Source organism: Pinus tabuliformis, chromosome 4_2 (genome assembly GCF_031772625.1).
Source record: "Pinus tabuliformis cultivar Carrire ecotype Pingquan chromosome 4_2, CPIR1, whole genome shotgun sequence".
NCBI lineage: Eukaryota > Viridiplantae > Streptophyta > Pinopsida > Pinales > Pinaceae > Pinus > Pinus tabuliformis.
In genome coordinates this window covers 992,268,668-992,290,771 of record NC_142304.1, presented here as the reverse complement: position 1 = coordinate 992,290,771, position 22,104 = coordinate 992,268,668, and positions in this window count along the sequence as shown.

Genomic DNA, 22,104 nt, shown 5'->3' with positions numbered 1-22,104 from the left:
GAGATGATTGATATCAGGAAACAAGTAGCAGAATCGTCCCCAAGAAAGCCTTTTAGGAGTTTTAAGAGAAATCCTCCTATGGAGACGAAGCCACCTAGCGTGGTCTCTAACGTGGAATCTGAAGAAGAAGAAGAAGAGAACACCGCTGAAACGCATACCGACGATGAAGAAGTGGTGGAACTGCAAGGAATGTGGGATTTCATCCTCCCACAAGAGGAAGATCAAGAAGCACTTCCGGTTAGCACAAGAAGCAGAAATCAACTTGATCCTCCCCAGACTACCCCAAAACAGAAGGGCGCAAGCCCTCCAGCAAAAGAAAAGGCCGCAACAAAGAAGACAACCCCTAAAGCGACCTCATTTAGCCCAGTCCAATCAGAGCAATCACCTCCATCAAAGACACTAATAGTGTCGGATGAAATGGAGTATAACATCATCGACGACATGAAGAAGACTAGGGCTAATATCACCCTGTACGAGCTGAGCAAATTGAAACACCAACAGAAGATCATGATGAAAGAGTTACACGCCGTACCTACTGCGCCTCTACCTACAGCTATAGCTTCCCATAATATAGGAAGACCCCCAATCAACGCGATCAATAAAATAGATCCAAATGACATCGCCTTGATTGGAGGGAGGTCTAGATCTCACACTCCCCCTTTCCTCCTCACTTACGAGATCTTTAACAGAAACGTGCATAACTGCTTGGTTGATTCTGGTGCTTCAACCAATATTCTACCCAAGTCAATATGTGCCAAACTTAATGTTCAACCGCAAAAATCCGCAGTACGCATAGTTCAACTTGATCGATCACAAGTCGAAGTGATAGGCGAACTAAATCAAGTGAACATAAGACTATCGTCCAACCCCAAGGTGTGCCAGGTCATCGATATTCTAGTTGCTGACATCCCTGAATTTTATGGTCTAATTCTTAGCAGGGATTGGTCCGAGAAGCTCCACGGATATTTTTCGACTGACTGGTCGCACATGTGGTTACCCTTCAACGGGAAGCCAAATCAAATAAAGGTTGAACGAGAACTGCACCAAAAGTACATAGTGACGGACCTGGAGGGAGAGAACGAAGCCATAGCATACAACAGCAGCATCATAGGCAACTATTCGGTAGACTCTTTCCTTGGAAATTTCAATGCTCACATATCACCATATTTAGAAAATTCAGTCGTGTCCCAAGTAGAAAACTTTTCCCAGACTGATGATTCAAAATGTGTTAGTTTCTTAGATAACCCTGTAAATACTTCTTTATTTTGGAAATTATATTTTGATGGCTCTAAGTCCAACGAGGGAGCGGGAGCAGGATGCGTCTTAATTAGCCCAGACGTAAATAAGACCATACTCACATGCAGACTGGAGTTCGATTGCACGAACAACACAGCTGAATACGAAGCCTTGGTGCAAGGCCTATACAAAGCAATCGGCTCCAACGTCAAATATCTTCAAGTCTTTGGAGATTCCGAGATCATCGTCAAACAGGTACGTAACACCATACACTTCCTGTCTAGTCATTTAAAGCACTACCAATCTTTAGTGCAAGATCTCACTGCGCATTTTACAGCATTCAATATTTCATCAATCCCAAGACTTCACAATGCAAGCGCAGACCTGCTAGCAAACGTAGCCTCCAGACTCATTCCCTCCGAAGACTTTAGTCCAGATAGGTTTTCGATAGAATTAATTTTTAAACCGTCTATTCCTGACAACATCACCAACTGGAGAGTATTCAATGACGACCCAGACATCGTAAGTTTCCTTACGTCCGAAGGATCCTACTCAAACCAGATAATTGACGAGGACTGTCATGACCACCAAATACAACAAAGTGGCACTGATAATGCTATACCCAAATCAGTGGTCAAATTAGAAGATTTGTATGACTTAAAAAGTCGGTTCAAAAGGTCAGCTAACGCCAAACTTTACAGTTCAACTCTGAACTACGAATCAGTGAACTTAGGAACCGACGAGAAACCCCAAAACATCAATCTAGGCCAAGGCCTAGCTCCTGAAGAAAAATCAGCATACATTCGTCTTCTACGACAGTACAAAAACGTCTTTGCCTGGAACTACGATGAGCTGAAAACTTATAACACTTCTATCATTCAGCACACTATCCCTATGATCGATAACGAGAAACCCGTCCAACAGAAGCTCAGAAAAATTCACCCCAACCTGGAAAATCAGATAAAAACTGAGCTGAATAAGTTGTTGAGAGCCAGAATAATTTTCCCGGTCAGACATTCCAAATGGGTATCCAATATGGTACCTGTTAGGAAGAAAAACAGAGATATTAGAAACTGCATCGACTTCCGGAATCTCAACAAAGCCTGTAAGAAGGACAATTTTCCCCTCCCACCTATGGAGCAAATATTACAGGCTGTAGCAGGCTCAGAATTGATGTCTTTCCTGGATGGATTTTTAGGATATAATCAAGTGCTGGTACACCCAGACGATCAGCTAAAAACCACCTTCCGAACTAAATGGGGTACCTACGCGTATCGAAAGATGCCGTTCGGTCTGATCAACGCCGGCGCTACTTTTCAAAGAGCTATGGATATTGCGTTCAAAGGGTTAATCAATAAATCAGTAGTGATTTACCTGGATGATATAACTGTGTACTCCAAAAAACGAAGCGACCATCTCAAAGATTTGAAGCAAATCTTTCAAAGATGTTTAAGGTATGGAATCTCGCTTAACCCGAAGAAATCTTTTTTCGCGTTGAGTGAAGGAAAATTGCTAGGATTCATAGTGTCCAAATCGGGCATTCATATCGAATCTGCCAGAATCAAAGAAATTTCCGAGATATCCATGCCCCATAACAAAAAGACCATGCAATCTTTCCTAGGACAGATCAATTTTGTGAAAAGATTTGTCCCAGATTTTTCACGTATTATTTCTCCTTTACAAAAAATGATAAAAAAGAATTCAGACTTTAAATGGGGTCTAGACGAGCACAAAGCGTTTAACTTAATCAAACAAGCCATCATCGACGCTCCATCCCTAGCAACCCCAAATTTTTCAGAACCATTTGTCTTATACACGTTTTCCTCAGAGCATTCGTATGCTGCGATCTTGACCCAGGAAAACAAAGAAAATGCAGAAGCCCCAATCACATTCTTTAGCTCAAACTTACAAGGTGCTGAGCTGAAATATTCAGACGTAGAAAAACAGGCATATGCCGTCTTTAAAGCAGTCAAATATTTCAGACCCTTCTTGCTAAAGGCCCATACCAAGGTCATAGTACCATTCCCGGTGGTAAGAAACCTCCTAATTCAGAAAGATGTGGGCGAAAAGAGAGTGAATTGGATCACCGCCTTGCAAGAATACGACCTGGAAATCAAGCCGGCACACATTGTAAGAGGCCAAGGCTTCTGCAAGATGTTAGCTGGAGCATCGCAAATCCCCGAAGAGTCACCTGAAGAGGTACACGCGTATGAGGTAAGCCTAAACGACGCAGAATCATTTTATGCCGACATCATTTATTTCCTCAAGAACGGATATGCTCCATTTCACCTGGATCACATAAAAAAGAGAGCCCTGAGGTTAAAAGCTAAACAATACCAGCTCGTAAATGATGTCTTATTTAAAAGAAACTATGATTCTATGCTTCTTAGATGTCTTGAGAAAACTGAAGCTGAAAAGGTTTTGCAGGAACTCCACGATGGACCAGCAGGTGGACACTATGCTGGAGAAGCCACCGCACACAAGATCTTACGTGCAAGATACTACTGGCCCACGCTGTTCAAAGACTCGTACAATCACGTGAGAAAATGCCAAGTCTGCCAAACTGCTGCAGGAAAACAAAAGAAGTCATCCATGCCACTGGAGCCGGTTAACATCGAACAGCCATTCAGCCAATGGGGCCTGGACATAATAGGTGAGATCGTTCCTCACTCCTCTAAACAGCATAGGTATATCATCACTGCAACTGACTATTTTACTAAATGGGTAGAGGCAGTTCCGCTCAAGACAACTAATTCTGAAAACATTGTTGAATTCATAGATCAGTTTATCATTACTAGGTTTGGATTGCCAACGGCCTTAATATTTGATAACGCTTCATATTTTTCTGGAAATACCATGACTGAGTTCGCACTCAAAAGAGGGTTCAAACTGAAGTATTATGCCAACTACTATCCGCAAGGTAATGGGTTGGCTGAATCAATGAACAAGAACCTAATCAGGATTATCAAAAAGACAGTTGACCAAAACCAAAAGAATTGGCACAAAGCGCTGGTAAACGCCTTATGGGCAGACAAAATTACCAAGAAAGCCTCTATCGGGACTTCTCCCTTTAATTTGGTTTACGGGAGAGAAGCAGTTCTTCCTACTCACTTACTCATTCCCTCTTTGTCCTTAGTACAATACATTGATGAAGTACCTACTTCTCCCTTACAACTAAGGCAAATGGAGGTAATCAAGTTAGAAGAACGACGAGAACAGGCCAAGAAAACCCATGCTCACCACCAAGCGCTGATAAAATCCTCTTTTGACTCGAACATAAAGACCAGAAAAAACTTCCAGATGGGTGATATAGTTTTGAAGTGGGATAAGGCTCACGAAGAAAAGGGCAAACATACAAAATTCCAGAAGCTATGGCTTGGTCCTTTTCAAATCGTAGAAGTCATAGGCCCGTCAACTTTTGTGTTGCAGGACTTGACAGGCAGAAGAGATTCTCTGCCTGTAAACGGACAAATCCTCAAAATATATTTCCCATAGAAGGTCATCCTTCTGTTTTTGTAGGATAGTTTTAAATTTTCATGTTAGTTTTCATTTTTTCATAGATAGGGCTGGTTGTGAATGATCATAAATAGTATTCATGAAGAAACATACTATTTCTGTATCAAATTTTGATTTCACTTGTATAAATAGCAAAAATTTTCAAAAAATCTGACTTTTATTATTGACAAATAGAGTTGACTTTAACTTGAATATGATGTTAGTTTCAAACTTCACAAAGAAACTTGGGATGAGAGTAACTTTTGGCAAAAATTGTTTTATGCCAATGCTATGAAAGGTATCATCGATAGCAAAATAGGTATTCTCTGCAAAACTGCTGTTCTTAAAACTCTATTATTGTCGTCCAGAGCTTTCTTAAGGAAAAACAATGACTTCCTCCATGCTAAGGAAAATCGCAGCATCCAGAGAGACAATCCAAGAAAACACTATATCTCAAAGAATAAGAGGTCTCATCACGAGTCGGCTTATCATGATCACATATATTATAACTTGCTGACTTTGCCACTACTGTCTACCAAAACAGGGCAACGACTCAAGATTGTGCAATCGAAAGACAAGGGGTCTCATCACGAGCTAGCTTGTTCAGCAAAAAGTATAAATCAAGTGAATGACTGTGTCATAATTTGGCCACCAAACCAAGACATTGTTCTTTAGAGAATAAAAAAAAAATAAATAAAAAAAAAAAAAAGAAAGAAAAAGTGTCAAAAGGATTTTTCTCTGGAATGTTGTAAATAACCTCAAGCAGGAAAAAGGATCATTGCTGGATAACATGGTAACCCTGTCGAGGCTATGGACGCTTGCGGGCAGCAGAGGCTCTACCTGCGACAAATGAGCATACTTTACAAAGCCAGTACGCAGAGAAGACCTTATTTTGTCTTTGAGGAGACTGAGTAATGACTAGGTATGAATACAAAAAATAACCCAAGGGAAACAAACAATCAGAATCGAATAAGAAGTTGTGACGAAACATCATTGACAGGATAAAAGGTAATACTCTATCTGTCCATAACAAAATTTAGGCATAAGAAAAATTTTCTGTTTTGGAAGTGAAAATGCAATAGAACAAGCAGAGATAACTGGTTCTTCACAGTGAATCGCCATTGTTGTGGTCACCAACAACCCCCCTTTCTTCATTTGACATTAGTAATAACGTCAAGCGAAGAGGGGACCCTGAACGAAAATCCCAAAAAAATACTTTTTCTAAAGTTTTTGTATTTCTCTCCCTAAGGCTCAAATCGCATCGCAAAGAAAGGCCGAAGCATAACTCGAGCGCAAAAAACAAATACTGCGAAATTGCGATGCGAAGTTCATCGCATCGCATACTTCACACGCGCCCCTTAAAAGAAAAACCTTCGAGCAATGCGATCGCCGATATGCGATATCGCAAATCGCAAGCATTACACTATACGACGTAACCATTAAACGAGAACTTGCGATATTTGCGATTTGCGATATGTGACCTGCGATCTGAAAAGACTTACCACACGATAGACCCATGCATTAAGCGCGCGCCTTGAAAGAATTTAATGACCTAATGCTTAAGTATCTAGGAATGATTGCGTTACATTTATTGAAGAGTCAAGTGATGATGGATGTCAGAATTATGCGTTCATTAGAGATTAATGCTTTCACGTCAAGTCTTCTCATTTCACTTCTCCTTTGCGTAAACTGCAAGACACGCAACTGATATAAGTTTATATGCAGGAAACATCTGAAGGAAAGAGGAAAGCGCCAATCAACAAAGAGAGAATGCTTTCGCAAAATGGATGCCGCATGCAGCAGAACCGCGAATTCCGGGCTATCAGCCAACCGGCACTGATGAAATTAGACTATCCAGGACTCAAAGTCAAAGGCGCACAAAAGCAGCGTATTCAGAAAAGATCCTGAAGCTAAGACTTAGTGAAGCAGAGAAAGAAGCGCATGAGAAGGAGAACGCTTCAGGGAAACCTGGAACAAAGGACGGAAGAAATTCTCGACACAGGGAGTTGCCCATGTAGCACGACTCTTAACCCACTCAGTCATTCGCACGACTGGAAACCGAAAACGGCAACAACAAAATCAGTTCGAGAAGAAACTGGGACACGCTAAGTATACACGCGGCGAATACACCCAGCTGGAGAAAGGTTTTCGAAAATATCTTCTGGTCTGCCGGAAGGAAGTGCCAGCTCCTGCTATTTCCACTTTTATCTCCCGAGCGAAACAAGAAGGCGGCTAGCCGACTCTTCCCAGGAAAGCATTACACTGTTGACAACACTAAAGAGAATATACAGAAACGGTCAGAAATTAGATTTTAAATTTAGAAATAAAGTTGCTTTTAGTAAAAGGGCGGTCATTTGAGGCCGATTCCCTAATTTCATGTAATTAAGATTGATTAGTTAGTAGTATTTAACCCTTCTCATGGTTTTTGGAGAAGGGTCCGGAAATCTGTCAAAAAACTTATCCTCAGAACATGCACTTCTGCACCCTCAGAGGAGGTTTTTGATGAATGGATGGATCGAGATTTATTTATGTTTGCATTTTAATATCTGTTACTGATGTTGCACTTCTATACTCTTAGCAGATGTTAGAACAAGTAGAAATAAATCATTGTTACTTGAAGTTTATTAGTGAACTTAGTCATAAATGGTACTTTTATCTCTTGGCTAGATTCTGCTAGTATTCCTAAAGTGATATGTGGCTGAGTTCTTTGTATGTTATTGCATGAATGTCTGTATTACCATTTGGCACTTCTGTACGGTGGGGTCATTTATTTATGTTTAACATATAGAAAAATTGATTATGCGATATGCTGTTCACAACTACTCTGCCTAACTTCTTATGCAGAATGGTTTATCTTTATTGATTTATATTCTGATATCAGTTGAATGATCTTTATTACCGGTTGCTGTTAGAAATCTTTCTAGATCGCATAACAAAAGAAAAACACCCCGGGTTAGCATAGATTAGATGTATTTTTTTTCATTAGATTACATTAGCGTAGAGTTAATTTAGCAGTTAGAATTAAAACTAGATTAGAAGAATCCCTCCCCCTTCCTTAGATTAATACCATCAGACTCTACGCACACACACACACCCATCACATTGGGAAACTGGTCCCATTACCCCCAGTTGGACCCGCTACTCCAAACGGGCAAGGAGCCGCCAACCAGGTTCCAGACCGGGTGGGTATCCCCCTTGTTGTCGACCCGACCTCAGGGCCCTCAACAGAAATATATAACGCTCTTTTTCGTGAATTTAGAGATGTCTTTGCTTGGTCATATGATGAAATGCCAGGCATTGACTCGAGTATCGTTGAACATGAAATTAAAATGTATCATGATGTCAAACCAGTAAGACAACGGCTTTGGCAAGTGCATCCGAAGAAAGGCGCTGCCATTAAGGCAGAAGTTGAAAAACTCCTCCATGCTGGATTCATCTACCCGGTTCCTCTAACCGATTGGGTATCGAATATTGTCCCTGTTATGAAGAAACAAGGGACGATTAGAGTGTGTGTTGATTATAGGGATGTAAACCAAGCTTGTCCGAAGGACAACTACCCTACACCCTTCATCGACCAGATAATTGATGAATGCGCCGGATGTGAAATCTTTTCATTTATGGATGGAATTTCCGGGTATAATCAAATAAATATCCGCCCACAGGACCAGTCAAAGACTGCATTTATTTGTCTGTGGGGCACATTCGCTTATCGAAAATTACCGTTTGGTTTAAAGAACGCAGGGGCGACGTTTCAGAGGGCGATGAATTATACCTTCCATGACATCAAGAACATTGTTCAACCTTATCTCGACGATCTTCCGGCTCATTCGCGAAAGCGGACTGGTCATCCGTAGCATTTAAGAGCGATATTTCTACGTTGCCGACACTACAAGATAAGACTCAATCCACACAAATGTGTGTTTTGCGTCGGTTCTGGTCGTTTACTTGGCTTTGTAGTCTCTAAGGATGGGATTTGTCTTGACCCCTGTAAGGTTCAGGCAATCATTAATTTGCCTCCACCTTCAAATTTGCTTCAGATTCAGAAACTCCAAGGGAAAGAAAACTTTCTGAGGAGGTTCATTCCAAATTACGCAGAACTTGCTAAGGGTTATACTCGTCTTTTGAAAAAGGATGTACCTTTTGTCTGGGACCACGTGGCGCAAGCTTCCTTTGATGCTCTGAAAGATTGTCTAGTAAAAGCATCATTAATGTACGCCCCGGACTATCAAAGAGATTTTAACCTGTATCTGGCTGTAGCGGATACGACCATTGCAATGGTTTTAGTTCAAGAAGTCGATGGAATTGAACATCCTATCTATTATTTAAGTAAAAAATTAAACGAGACAGAAAGTAAATATTCTTATGTTGAAAAACTAGCGCTTGCAGCTGTTCAAGCGATTCAAAGGTTTCGACATTATGTCCTCTTTCGGAAAACTACCATCTTGTCAGATTGCAACCCCATGACTTATATACTGTCGCGAAAGTTGCTGGGGGGCAAATATTCAAAATGGATAGCGATCCTTCAAGAGTTTGATCTGGAATTTGTAAAATCCAAATCAAAGAAAGCTCTAGTTTTCGCAGAATTATTGTGCGATCTCCCATCATCGTCCAACGATGAAACATCGGAAGAATCAATCGTGGACGAAAGTTTGTTTCTGATATCTGTAAGCGATGAGTGGTATGGAGATATCATAGTTTATCTCCAAACCCAAAAGTTCAGGCCTAACACCTCTCGCTCTGAACAAAAACGTATACGATACCAAGCAAAAGACTACATGATCGTCGGTGATACACTCTACCGTCGTGGTGTCGATATAGTTTTGAGGAGGTGCCTTACCCATGAGGAGGCCAAAAAAGCCCTGAATGAATGTCATTCAGGCGCGTGTGGGGGGCATCAGTCTGGATATGAAACAACACAAAGAATCTTACGAGCAGGATACTTCTGGACAACCATGTTCAAAGATTGCATAACCGCAGTCAGAAGTTGCCATGCTTGTCAAATTTTTGATAGCAAAACCAGACGACCACCCGCACCTTTGCAGCCGATAGTTGCTGTTGGGCCCTTCGCCAAGTGGGGCATCGATTTCATGCAATGTAACCCCACCTCGACTGGGGGGCATGGGTATATTATAGTCGCTGTTGACTATTTTACCAAATGGGCCGAGGTGATGCCTACATTGGATAACACTGGTGAAACAGCTGCCCTTTTCTTTTTCAATCATGTAGTTGCCAGGTTCGGCGTACCACAGGCTATAGTCACAGATCATGGGTCACATTTTCGTAATCACATGATGGTCGAGTTAGCTACCAAGCTAGGGCTATCTCACGACAGCTCTACCCCATATTATCCGCAAGCCAACGGACAAGTTGAGGCAATCAACAAGGTCCTGAAGCGTATGTTGCAAAGGATGATTGGGGTTCATAAAAGAAGGTGGCACCTAATCCTGTACTCAGCCTTGTGGGCTTACCGAACGTCGGTAAAGAACGCAACCAGGTTCACACCTTTTCAACTGGTGTATGACCTGGAAGCAGTCTTGCCAATCCAGTGCGAAATTTCGTCGCTTAAACTCGCAGTCGATCTTCTCCCCGGAACTTCAGAAGAAGAGGCTCGTTTCTTGGAATTAATCCAGTTGGATGAAACCCGTCGTGATGCCGCTTTGGCTAACGAGGCCCATAAGAAACGAGTCAAGGCTCAGTTCGACAAAAATGTCAAACCCCGTGTCTTCTCAGAAGGTGATTTGGTCTTGCTTTATGACCAAGAATCCGATAAATTGGGAGCAGGAAAATTCAAGTCCTTATGGATGGGCCCCTATATTGTTAAAAGGGTGTTATCAAAAGGAGCCTACGAGTTAATGGATTATGACGGAATTCCACTGGCGCAGCCTCGTAACGGGCTGTACCTCAAGCGTTACTATGCTTAATAGTAACCTGCATGCTTTTGTTGTATTTTGTTTTGTCTAAAGTGTTTGTTCTGGTCGACTGATCCACCTTTTTCGTTCGTTGCAGATGTCGAACCTTATGGATACATGTGTTCGATATGCTGACGGAGCGAGTCGTAGTTCGCAAAACCTATCTTCCGCAGCCTGGGCCATTTTTGATCCAAGCGGCGAGTTAGTAAGTTTCAGAGGTGTAGTATTGGGAAATCAACAAATAACATCGCTGAGTATAGCACGTTGATAGAACTACTCTCTGATGCCATCACACGTGGCATAAGCCGACTAATTGTCAGGCTAGACTCACAGCTCGTAATACTACAACTCAATGGTATATATTCTGTTCGTAATCCAGCTATTTATCGCATGTTCCTAAGGGTTAAGATCTTGGAAAGACGATTTGATTCAATTCAATATCAACATATTTCAAGAAACTTAAACACATTAACTGACTCATTAGCAAACTATGTGTCAGATAGACATTTGCAACATTTATAAAAAGGACACATCATCAAAGATTGTACATATGGATCACGTAAATCAACCAGAATAAAACTCGAAAATCAAAATACATATAAGCTGTTTATATAAGTTCATACATAATGTTCTGTAACCAAGACAAAATTGGTCATATGACCTAAAAACTCAAAAAGATGCTAGGGGGCACCCTAGCCTAGTGGTGCTCATGATAGTACGTCACGGCCTGTGCAATCATGCGCAAGAGACGAGTCCATCGTCTAGGCACACCAATAGTATGCCGCTGCAGCTGTAAAGGTAACTCGTCAATCTGTACATCTGGAAGACCACGAGTAAGGCTCTCAACCTGCTCCTGCACAGCTGTAAGGGTCTCAGTATCGTCAAGATCGCGAATAACAACTCTCCTAGCAGGCTCCACTGCCAGGGCAGCAGCGGGCGATCTCAGACGAACTGCTGGACGGACAGGACCAATATCTACATGCACCCAAGAGTACAATTAAAAGCCTTGATAGAATAAAGCACATCAACATTATGAATAAGAACAGTAAACAGTAATATGGTCAAGGAGTTTACCAATGGCGCCCCACTGCTCGCCATCCGGTAGCACCAAATCCGGATCGCCTCGGAAATCCATACCCACATATGGATACTCGGAAAACGCCATCTCCTGACGCTCGAACCACCTAAAGAAGGCCTCAGTAAAAGTAAACTGAGGTTGACCAGCATGCCTAGACATGTGGTCAACCCACCTCTGCATGCGTGGCTCGGTCGGAGAAGGCAAGTCAAGTATGATTTACTGAGGCTGCATCAGTGGGATTTTCTCCAAGGCGAAGGCAGTCAGAATAGAACCAAATCCAAAGTTCTTCAGCTTCCCGTCCTTTACCTTGGTCAATTGACTTTTCATCTGAACAAGTACTGCATCACACCAGTTGAATACTTTCGATTGGAGACACTCCAAAGCGTGCTGCATATAAGACCTGTTGGCAACATGTAGAGCTGCACTGCCGACCATCCTACCAATAGTGAACAGAATGGACCTGAGAGCCCAATCAATAATCTCACGAATAACAATCTTGCCGTCTCTGCTCGGCTGAGAACCTTCCCTGCAATACTGGCGGACATAATCTCTGGTGGAATCAGTCCCCCGGGCCGTACCTGACAAGGAAATGGGGGCACCTCGTCTTGACAGTCCAGTCAAGAAGTACATGTCCTCTATGGTCAAGGGGATGGCCTTTCCCCTAGTCTGGAACACTTGGTTAACAGGATCCCAAGCATCAAGCATGTACTGCAGCAAAGAAATCTGTGCTCTCATACTAGAGATACAGAAGAACTTCAGCAGGCCACAGTTCCGCAACGCGTTCATCGTGACAGGGTCATGGAGGGCAATCGTGTCCTCCTCTTCATGTTCTCGTTCTCGCCATGTAAGGGACATTTTGTTCAAGGTTCCCTGCAAAGAAAACAAGAGAAAGAGTAAGTTCCTGATTTTGATGAAAAACTAGCGAAAAAATCATCAAAAAATGACCTTAAAACTCAGTTTTTTGAGCCCAGCGCAGGCAGAGAGTCCCCCACCTACGCTGAGGGTCAGGCTGCCTTAAGGCAGCTTGACCTTCAGCGTAGGTTTCGAAAGGGGAACCTGCGCTGGAACTAGGGCGATTTTGAAAAACCCCTGGGGCTCAGAAATACTGGGAAACAGGCCTAAAACAGAGAAATGAAACCATGAAAAGAAAGAACTAGGGTTTAGCTCCTACCTGGCCCAGACGGCGCCGAAAATCTTCCGCAGAATCTCCCGGAATCAACTGGTGAAAATCAAGGGGGAAGAGGCACCTCCAGAGCTCCAACAAACCAAATGCAAATGAAGTGGTAAATGAGAGGTAAAAACACCTTTTAATGGCTTTTTACACAGTTTAAAGTGAAATATTAGGGTTATAATCTCATTTCCATGCAAATATTATTCATTTCTAACAAAGTTTGTTGCAGCAATTGAAAATGCAGTACTATATTTGAAAAGAGAAAAGCTAGTAATGGTAAAAAATCAAAATTTGACCATATAACCGAGCAGTTTTGGCACATAGTTCATGCTCGTTAAAAAATAAACATAAGATCGAGCAGTTTTACCGTGGAATTTATGCTCGTTAAAAAATAGAAAAGCGTGAGCAAGAGTTTCCTCCAGAGTTTAAGCTCATTAAAAAATGAACCTATTTCGGTAAATAACCATTGTGATCGTAAATTTATTAGCCATAAAAAGCCTTGGTCGTGTTCGCACTTGCCACCTCCATTCCATTTGGCCGATCGTTCACCCCCATATAATTGTTTACCCATTTTGAGGAACAGCTGCGAAGAGTGATTTCACTTAGCCATCCTTGTGACACTGCTGTGATTGGAAAATCCCAACCTGTACCTGGAATCTACTGCTATCCTTGTTTATCACTCGTTCCTCAAAAGATGAGTCTTCTTTGAGCTCTTTTCTTCTGACTCGTAAAATATGAAAAGTTTGCCGAGTTTTGGCCTTCCAGCTCGTTAAAGTGACCGGAAGAGCTATCCCTCCTCTAGATTTTAATCATTTTGGACCTGAGGGATTATTACTCAAAAAGGTCGAGCGCTTGTTTTATTCGGCTCGTTAAAGTTATCGAAAACTCATCCCTTCTGTATTGTTTTATACTTTTTCGGACTTAAGGGATTAGATGACGAAAAAGGAATTTTGGAGTTAACTTTCTGTACCTTTTCAGACTCTCTAAAAATGAAAAGGACCGAGTTTTATTTGTCGTTAGACTCGTTAAAATGGTTAAATAGCGACAAACTTGTCTTTAGACGAGAACGAGTTTCCCTATCGCTAAGCTCATTAAAACATAATGATGGGCTTGCCCGAAGGGCAGGTTATAGAACAAGCATATGTTATCCTCTTCAAGCTTGACAAAAATAAAGAGGTACTGGTCAGAAATGACTGGGGAAAAATTGGGAGAACCTCAAAGCTTTAATGGTAGCAAGTCGCTCTTGAACATGACACTTTGTCCTCCGTATCACATTGGGTTGGGTTGTTTCATTCACCGGTCTCATCACCATGGTCCTCGCCAAACCATCCACATTTGGGGTAATGCTACCGATCCATCACATCAGTGTCGTTATATGTTCAAGAGATGTGTTCAGAAAGAGTCAACCGTGTCCCATCCACTACCATACATTATCCTTCATCCACCCATGATCGCCACCCTGAATCATATTTCACAGATTGTTTTCACCTCCACTAAAATCATTAGCTCCGTTCCGTGTCACTGATGTGGGATTCATTAAGGCCCTCCTTTGATGGATCGCTTCTTGTCAACTTCAGCTCATTATCCAAGAATTTGATCTAGGAACACCCCCCCTCAGTACTTTGAAGCTTGCATGCCTCAATGGCAAGTTTCTCACTTCCGGCGACAGGTATACATCAATGACCTTCGACTAGAAGATTTTGCGTGGTGTTCGACGCCAAGTCCTTTATTCACACCACGTGAATTGTACTGCAGTACCTTGAGGGTCATTTTCATTATTGGTGATTCCTCTCGCGCTTGTTAACGGTTTACATTATTGACCGGTAATCAAGCGATGTCTTTCCATGTTCGACTTCAGCGCAATTCTCACATGGATCGACTTGTACTTAGAGTGAAGATTGAACGAGTTTGAAGACCCCGGATCTAGTTTCATCCATCCGGGCTGCGATATATATTCAAGATATAAAGACATTTGATATGTACATTATTACAGCAGATGATCATCCTACTCAAAGGATGATAATTTCAGCAGAGAATTATCAGTCTACTATCAGACGGTCGTCTGTTATATGTACCAAAATGAATTTATAAAGCTGAGCATGGGAATGCCCGCCTTAGCTAGATCATGAAAGCAGAATGAAAAATAATGTATTGTATTGTATTTATTACAGGGCACCTCTCAGCGATTGAATGAACTTCGGATCCTCCTGATAAAGCATTTCACCCGATAAACGACCTCATACTTTAGGGGGCAACTGTTATAGACATTTTTGTGCCTAACAGCATGAAGCATGAAATATCAATAATCTGAGGGATCCAAAGTCCCTAAACATGTTGTTCCTACCCCTAGAGGAACAAGGTCAGCAAACCACAGCACTAAAAATCAGTTCTCCACTTGAAAACACTCAAAAACAAGCTAATTCTGGATCATGTCAACTGCTCCACTGAGCATCTGCGCTGAATGTCAACTGATCCACTCTGTACCTGCACTGAATGTCAACTCTAATGAAGGCTACCTGCGCTAGGCGAGATTGGCCAAGTGGCACAGTCATTCTGCAAGGTGTCAAGTGCCCAGGAAGCTTCCAAAATGACACTTGGATTAGGGAATTCACCTTGTGATGAGTAAGAGGATCTAGATCTCCAAGTGGAAGCAAGAAATTCCAAGTGGACTCAAGAACTGAAGTATAACTGAAGTGGGAGAGGACACTAGTCAGCTTCATGCCAAGCTCAAGCTGACTCATCCTTTCTCCAAAACTCCTATATATAGAGCTCTCTCATGAGGTCTAGGGAGGCTGGAATCTGGTGAATGTAAGGAAGTGCTGTTGGTTTGAGTATAGAACTATTGGGTGATTTGCTTGAAGGAGGTGAAGAGGAGATTTCTTTCTGCTGGGAGGTGTTGCTGGATTGGGCCTCTTATGGTTGTAACACTCTCAGAACTTTACTTCTTCCATTAATAAAGCATTTTAGGTTCTTCTATATGCATGTGTCTCTGGGGCGTATTGATGCTTGTATATTTGATTTATTCTAATCCTTGAATCAATTATGGATGTATGCTTCTTGTAGTTTCCTTTTCTTGTGCTTTTGCAGGATCTTTGTGTAGCTGGGCCAGTGAAAGAGCAAGGAGTTGGGAGCAAGCAGCAAAGAGGGAAGATTGGATCAATCATTAGTGGAAGATAACGGTTAGTGGATCTCTTTCTCCTCTCTCTTACATCCCATAAAGAAGTAATCTTGAATAGCTTTGCATTCGGTTGTTGCTGAGGTATTATCACCCTTAGAGTGGGATAGGGTCATTCCGTATTGGATACTTTTCCCAACAACACCTAGGTATTGCAGCAAGAATGCTGTAACTCCCAGGGCTACTGGCTTTACTTATCAACCCAGGGTTCATACAAACTTGGAGGTGAATATGCTATATACACAAGTAGAAGTGAAGGTACTGCTTGTTGTCACTGCTCATTTGGGAAGAGATCCAAGGGGTTCCAAGACAGACTTCTATAGGGTCAGAAGAAGCTTGATTTTGATGGAAGGAGAGAAAACCTAGTCTAGGGGAGAGCTATTCTACTGCAGAAATGGAGAAAGCAATCATGTAAAGATAATTTCGTAAGTTGAAAAAGTAAAAACATCAAAACTTAGACCAAGGGTTAAACAATGGAAACTAGGCTAAGTCTATGTCTAAGCAGAAGAACATCCGGAGATCAAAATGGTGTAAAGGGGACGTAATCAGCAACAATGCATAAGAACCATTGAATCAGGTAGGTGGAAAGTGAATGAACGACTGAGATCGGATTGCAGGAGGATACGTAGGAAGATGTCCGAACATGGTCAACTAATGGGATGAACGACTAAGATTATATCACAGAATCAATCGGCAGATGGACGATAGAGATCACAGGGAAAAGGAATGTGCGGAAATGGTATAGGGTGAATCAACAACCATTAAATCAGGAGACAGATCGATGACGGAGATGTAAGCAGAAAAAAGAAAACGTACGAAAATGGGAGAGTGAGTTTAGAGGGCAGTAAGAGAAATATTGCGTGCCCTCAAAGCTGTAAGCAGTTTTGTATAATTTCACGCAATTATCCTCCCTGATCGACACGTAGCACAGGGAAACCACTCATATCGCATGCCCTCACCTGGATAATGGTAGGACAGGAGATCTACGTGTTATCACATGAAGGTCGTTGGATCTCGCAAGGTAGATCGATGGTGGTGAATGGACCGAGCAGGTTGGTGAGACGGTGTACGATAGCCGTCGAATCAGCTGAGGCAGATCAACTATGGGGATTTAAAGGGAAAAAATTCAAACGCAAAAAGGAATTTGAGCAGTGATTGGTTAGTTTTGCTGTGTAGAGCGATTTATGAGAAAAAACCGTTTAAACATGAATTTAGTAGATTTTGCTCAGGCATTTTTGTGATGAAGGGGAAGGAAATGGGAATGTGAGTGAGGTCTGAATGACAAAAAGAGGGTAAATTGAGTTGATGACTATTAAAGGGGCAGAGTGACAATGAACTTAGTGACTATGTTTAAATGACAAACCCTTTGTGAAAACCAAAACCTTGTGTTTTTGGGTTTGCTACAGGGTTTCTTCCTCACATCATGGTCCCAGAGGGAGGAGGTGAGGCCGACACACCAGTGAGAGACCTTGTGGATCTTTTATTTGCTACCAGGATAATTGAAATCATAAATGAAGCAAACTAAATCACAACTAATTTGTTCTACACTACTGTAATGAGACTGCAACTATTCAAGCAAATGAATAGAAAACAGGGAGATGCTTAGGTACATGATTAGGAAAGCCATAACTCTGTGTTGAACCACTGTAATGAAAATGCATCTATTTAACCAAATGAATAATCAAGCCATGCATCTATGCTACTACTACAATGGAAGTGAATTGTTTAAGTAAATGAAAAGAAAACATGAATCTATACTATTGTTGTAATGAGAATGCATATTATTAAGCAAATGAACATAAAGTAGGAAGCTATGCTACTTAACAATACAATAAAGAGGAGCTTTCACTGCTAGGGTCAGGCCCTAACCCAAAAGCTTCAGCCCTCTTAGTTAACTCAGTGTTGGCTCAAATCGAAACTCATCTTCATTATAAAAGAACACTGTGTTACATCAAACTGTTACAAGTCTGCACTTAACTATTGGTGACTAACTAGTTGTCTAATGACTCTCTAACTGACTAAAAAAACTGAGGTCCTAAGCCTCTCTATTTATACATCTGAAGTCTCAACAACTTCCCTCAAAATTAGGGAGGTACATATCCCAACTTAATGGTAACTTGTCCTTTCACTTTCACTAGCTCGGTTGCCTTCTAGTAGGGAGGCTGCTTGTACTTCCACTTGCTTGGCTGTATTTTAGTACTCTTGATTTGGTTGTCTGTACTTTTAGCTGATGGAGGGATATTCGAATGGATGGACAGTAAATGAAGAGGATTTACCTCCTGTAGTTCCTCTCCCTTGTCCCATCTAAGTTTTTACCAAGGTCTTTTACCATAGTTTTTTTATTTTACCTTTTATTCCTACATTACCTGCACATTAGACCACAAAGAAAAATATCCAACTCTAACTCAACCCATAAGCAAATATAATCGAAAGTATGCAATAATTTGGGAGAATAGCTAGTTTGACTAATCTAGGAGGTGAATTAAGGCAAATTAAGGCCCATATAATTACTCAATGATGAGGCTCATCATCACCCCCCTACTGAAAGAGTTGCTCATATGCTGCAACTCCCAAGGCTACCAGATTTACTTATCAACCCAGGGTTCGTACAAACGTGGAGGTGACTATGCTATATACACAAGTAGAAGTGAAGGTACTGCTTGTTGTCATTGCTCATCTGGCAAGAGACCCCAGGGGTTCCAAGCCAGACTTCTATAGGGTAAGAAGAAGGTTGAGTGTGATGGAAGAAGAGCAAACCTAGTATAGGGGAGAGATATTCTACTGCAGAAATGGAGAAAGAAATCATGTAATGCTAATTTCCTAAGTTGCAGAAGTAAAAACATCAAAAATTAGACTAAGTTTTAAATAATGGAAACTAGGATAGATCCGTGTCTAAGCGGAAGAACGGTCGGAGATCAAAATGATGGAAAGGGGACGTAATGAGAAACACTGCATAAGAACCATTGGATCAGGTGGGTGGAAAGCGAACGAATGACTGAGATCAGATCACAGGAGGATATGTACGCAGATGGAACATGGTCAACTAACAGGATGGATGACTGAGATTATATCATGAAATCAATCGGTGGATGGATGGCGGAGATCTCGGGCAAAAGGAACGTGCGGAAATGGTGTTGGGTGAAGTGACAACTGTCAGATTAGGAGAAAGATCGATGACGAAGATGGAAGTGGTAAAAGGAAAATGTGCGAAAATGGGAGAGCAGGTTTAGAGGGTGGTAAGTGGAATATCGTACGCCCTCAAAGCTGTAAGTAGTTTTGTAGAATTTCACGTGATTAGCCTCCTCAGCTGACACGTAGTGCTATGGGGTAAAATGCAAAGGATGAAAACTACCCTCAAAGGCCTTCCTGGGACCTTCGACAAACTGTAAGGTTATTTGCAAAAGCTACTTGTTACACACATGTTCATCTATCAAACATAAATTGACAGGGTATGGAAAGAGGATCACCTTTGGTTCCTTCTAGATTCGCTTGGGGATCTCCATGCGGCAAGAAGAACTCCTTCTCAGCCAGCTCTAAGTCGGTTCGTGCACAAAGGACAAAGCAAACCAATCACAACATATGCTTATAAAAACTAATGTAAAAATCCATAACAAACATGTATAAATGTATAACTTAACTACTCAACTCAACAAGCATCAGAATGAACAAATAAATGAACAATATCACTGACACTTTCGAGTAGGGAACACAACTACAGTTCTATATTTAGAATGGAAGAGTGATTACAACAATCCATTGTATCAACCTTCCTTATTCCTTCTTCCTCTCTCTCTCTCCCTCTTTCAGCTAACTTCTTCAAGAATATGATAGTTCACAATAGCTCTATGGGCTATCCTTCCAAATGCTCTGACCCTTTTCGAGTGGCCCTCTTGCTGCTTATGTAGCAATTGAATTAGGGTTGCCAAGCTCCATCTAGAGTTCATTAAGGAAAAAACCATGAACCTGCCCCGTTTACAAGATTTTTTCCATTTGTCTTCATTCTCAGAATAGAATTTCTCTAAATATCTTGATTTTTGGAGTTTCCTTGCTTTTCTTGCACAAATTTAGGGATTTAATATCTAGATATTTATGAGCAGATTCATTGGCATGACCTTCTGAACATCACTTAAGTTCAATAACGCTCCCCCTGGTCTAACAACATGAGTTAGCAGGGTGACTAATGCTCCTTTATGCTGGGTAACAAGCTTTATAAAGCAGGTTGTCAGTGTATAGAGAGCGTTAGTGTGGATTTTGGGCCTGCAATTGTGGTCATTGCTTTAGTCACCTTGTCTTTCACCTCTGAGTTGATTAGGAGGTCAATTTGTCCTATAAAAGATGCCCCCTAAAGTATGAGATCATAGGGAGAGACGATAGCCAAAAATTTATGAAAAAATACTGTAATTTTCTGTCAAAAATCTTTGTAGAGAGAGAGAGAAGTTTTAGGTGGCAAGGAAAACCTGATACAACACAGATACATATATATAAACTTCTAAAATCATGTCTTGAGTCAGGCATTCCCATGCTCAGTAGCTATGTCAGAGTAATTTTCTCCTTGGAGATATAACAATGTTGGCCGCCAATATGGCAAAGGGCAGGTCCAGTGTTATAATAGATCATCCTGAAATAGTTGTCTCCAAAGAACAATATCGCAACATGGGAGAGGAAACAAGGCTGAATGATGCAAGCCTCTACCCAAGGTCTTGATTCTTGCTTCATCGAACAGGATAGATTGATACATGTGATAATATGTGTTGATGTCGAACATGCACGAAATCATCTGATTACCAGCCAATAGTTGAGATCGTTAACAGATGCGAGGAAGGCCACTGATAATGGTGATGGTCTCCAAGATGCACAGTCAAACTAGTGAGTGTGAAAGATATTTTATCGTCGAACACTCGTAGGATCGCTTAACTAGGAGCCAATAATGAAAACCCGTGATCAAGCACAAGGTAACCTGCCACTAATGTCTGCAAGCACCAAGGCACTGAATGTGTTTCTAGGTTATCTTCCTAGATAGAGTGTTGAAGTCGATAGGAAGAAACTTGTCGAAAGGTAGGAAATGATGTGTCCTACATCAATCGACATGAAACCGGACAAGGATGATTTTGTTTTTTGAAGAATCTTTTGAGCTTTTGGGTCTAAACAATGGAGGGCATGATGAAAGGATATATAGGATTGGTTGATAGAGGAAACAAGTTGGGACACTTGAATAGTAGAAGGCATGACAACGGTTTTAACCAGACAACACTAGACTCATGAACACTACAGAGTGTTTAAGATACGGAGATGCAATTAAATTAGGGTATATAGGCTAAAAACTCATAGGTTTCTAGGGTTCATATTGAGAGGCTATCAAAATGAAGGTTTATCTGAGGGAGTGCCATGTTCAAGGGAACGTTTGCTATCAAACCACGCTTTCGAATACAAGATACAGTTGTATTATCCACTTTCCCCATCTGATTTTTTAATGAGTCCAGACAGGTAAACTCATCGATATTTTCATGTTTAGAGAGTCTTAAAAGGATTGCAAAAAGAATGACTCTTTGCCCTATCTAATTAGTTTAATGAGTTCAAACAAGAAAACTCGTCGATTAAGTATGAAAAGTTTCGTAAAAAGAACGACTCTATATCTTGTTTGTGTATTTAAAGAGTCCAGACTAGACAACTCGGTGGTATTTCCATATTTATAGAGTCTTAAAAGATCGTAAAGAGAGACTCCATGGTGGTCCCTTTGTCATAGTTGTTAACCGGGTGTGAAAAAAGGTTAATAGTATACCCGAATCGGTTACTTTTCCGTATTTTAATCTATTGAACCCAGATAAAGAGAAACATTTTTCCAATAGATTTCGACCTGATTTTGTTGCAAGTACGAGGGGACGGACTAAACTCGTGTTTTGTTGTGACACTTTAACGAGCTCAATAACAAAAACTTGAGATTTTTTTATTTTTTAGCGAGTAAGAAAAAGTACCTAAAATAATGCTCGAGTCATCTTTAGCATGTTTAACGAGCAGAAAGACACAGCTCAAGATTTTTTCA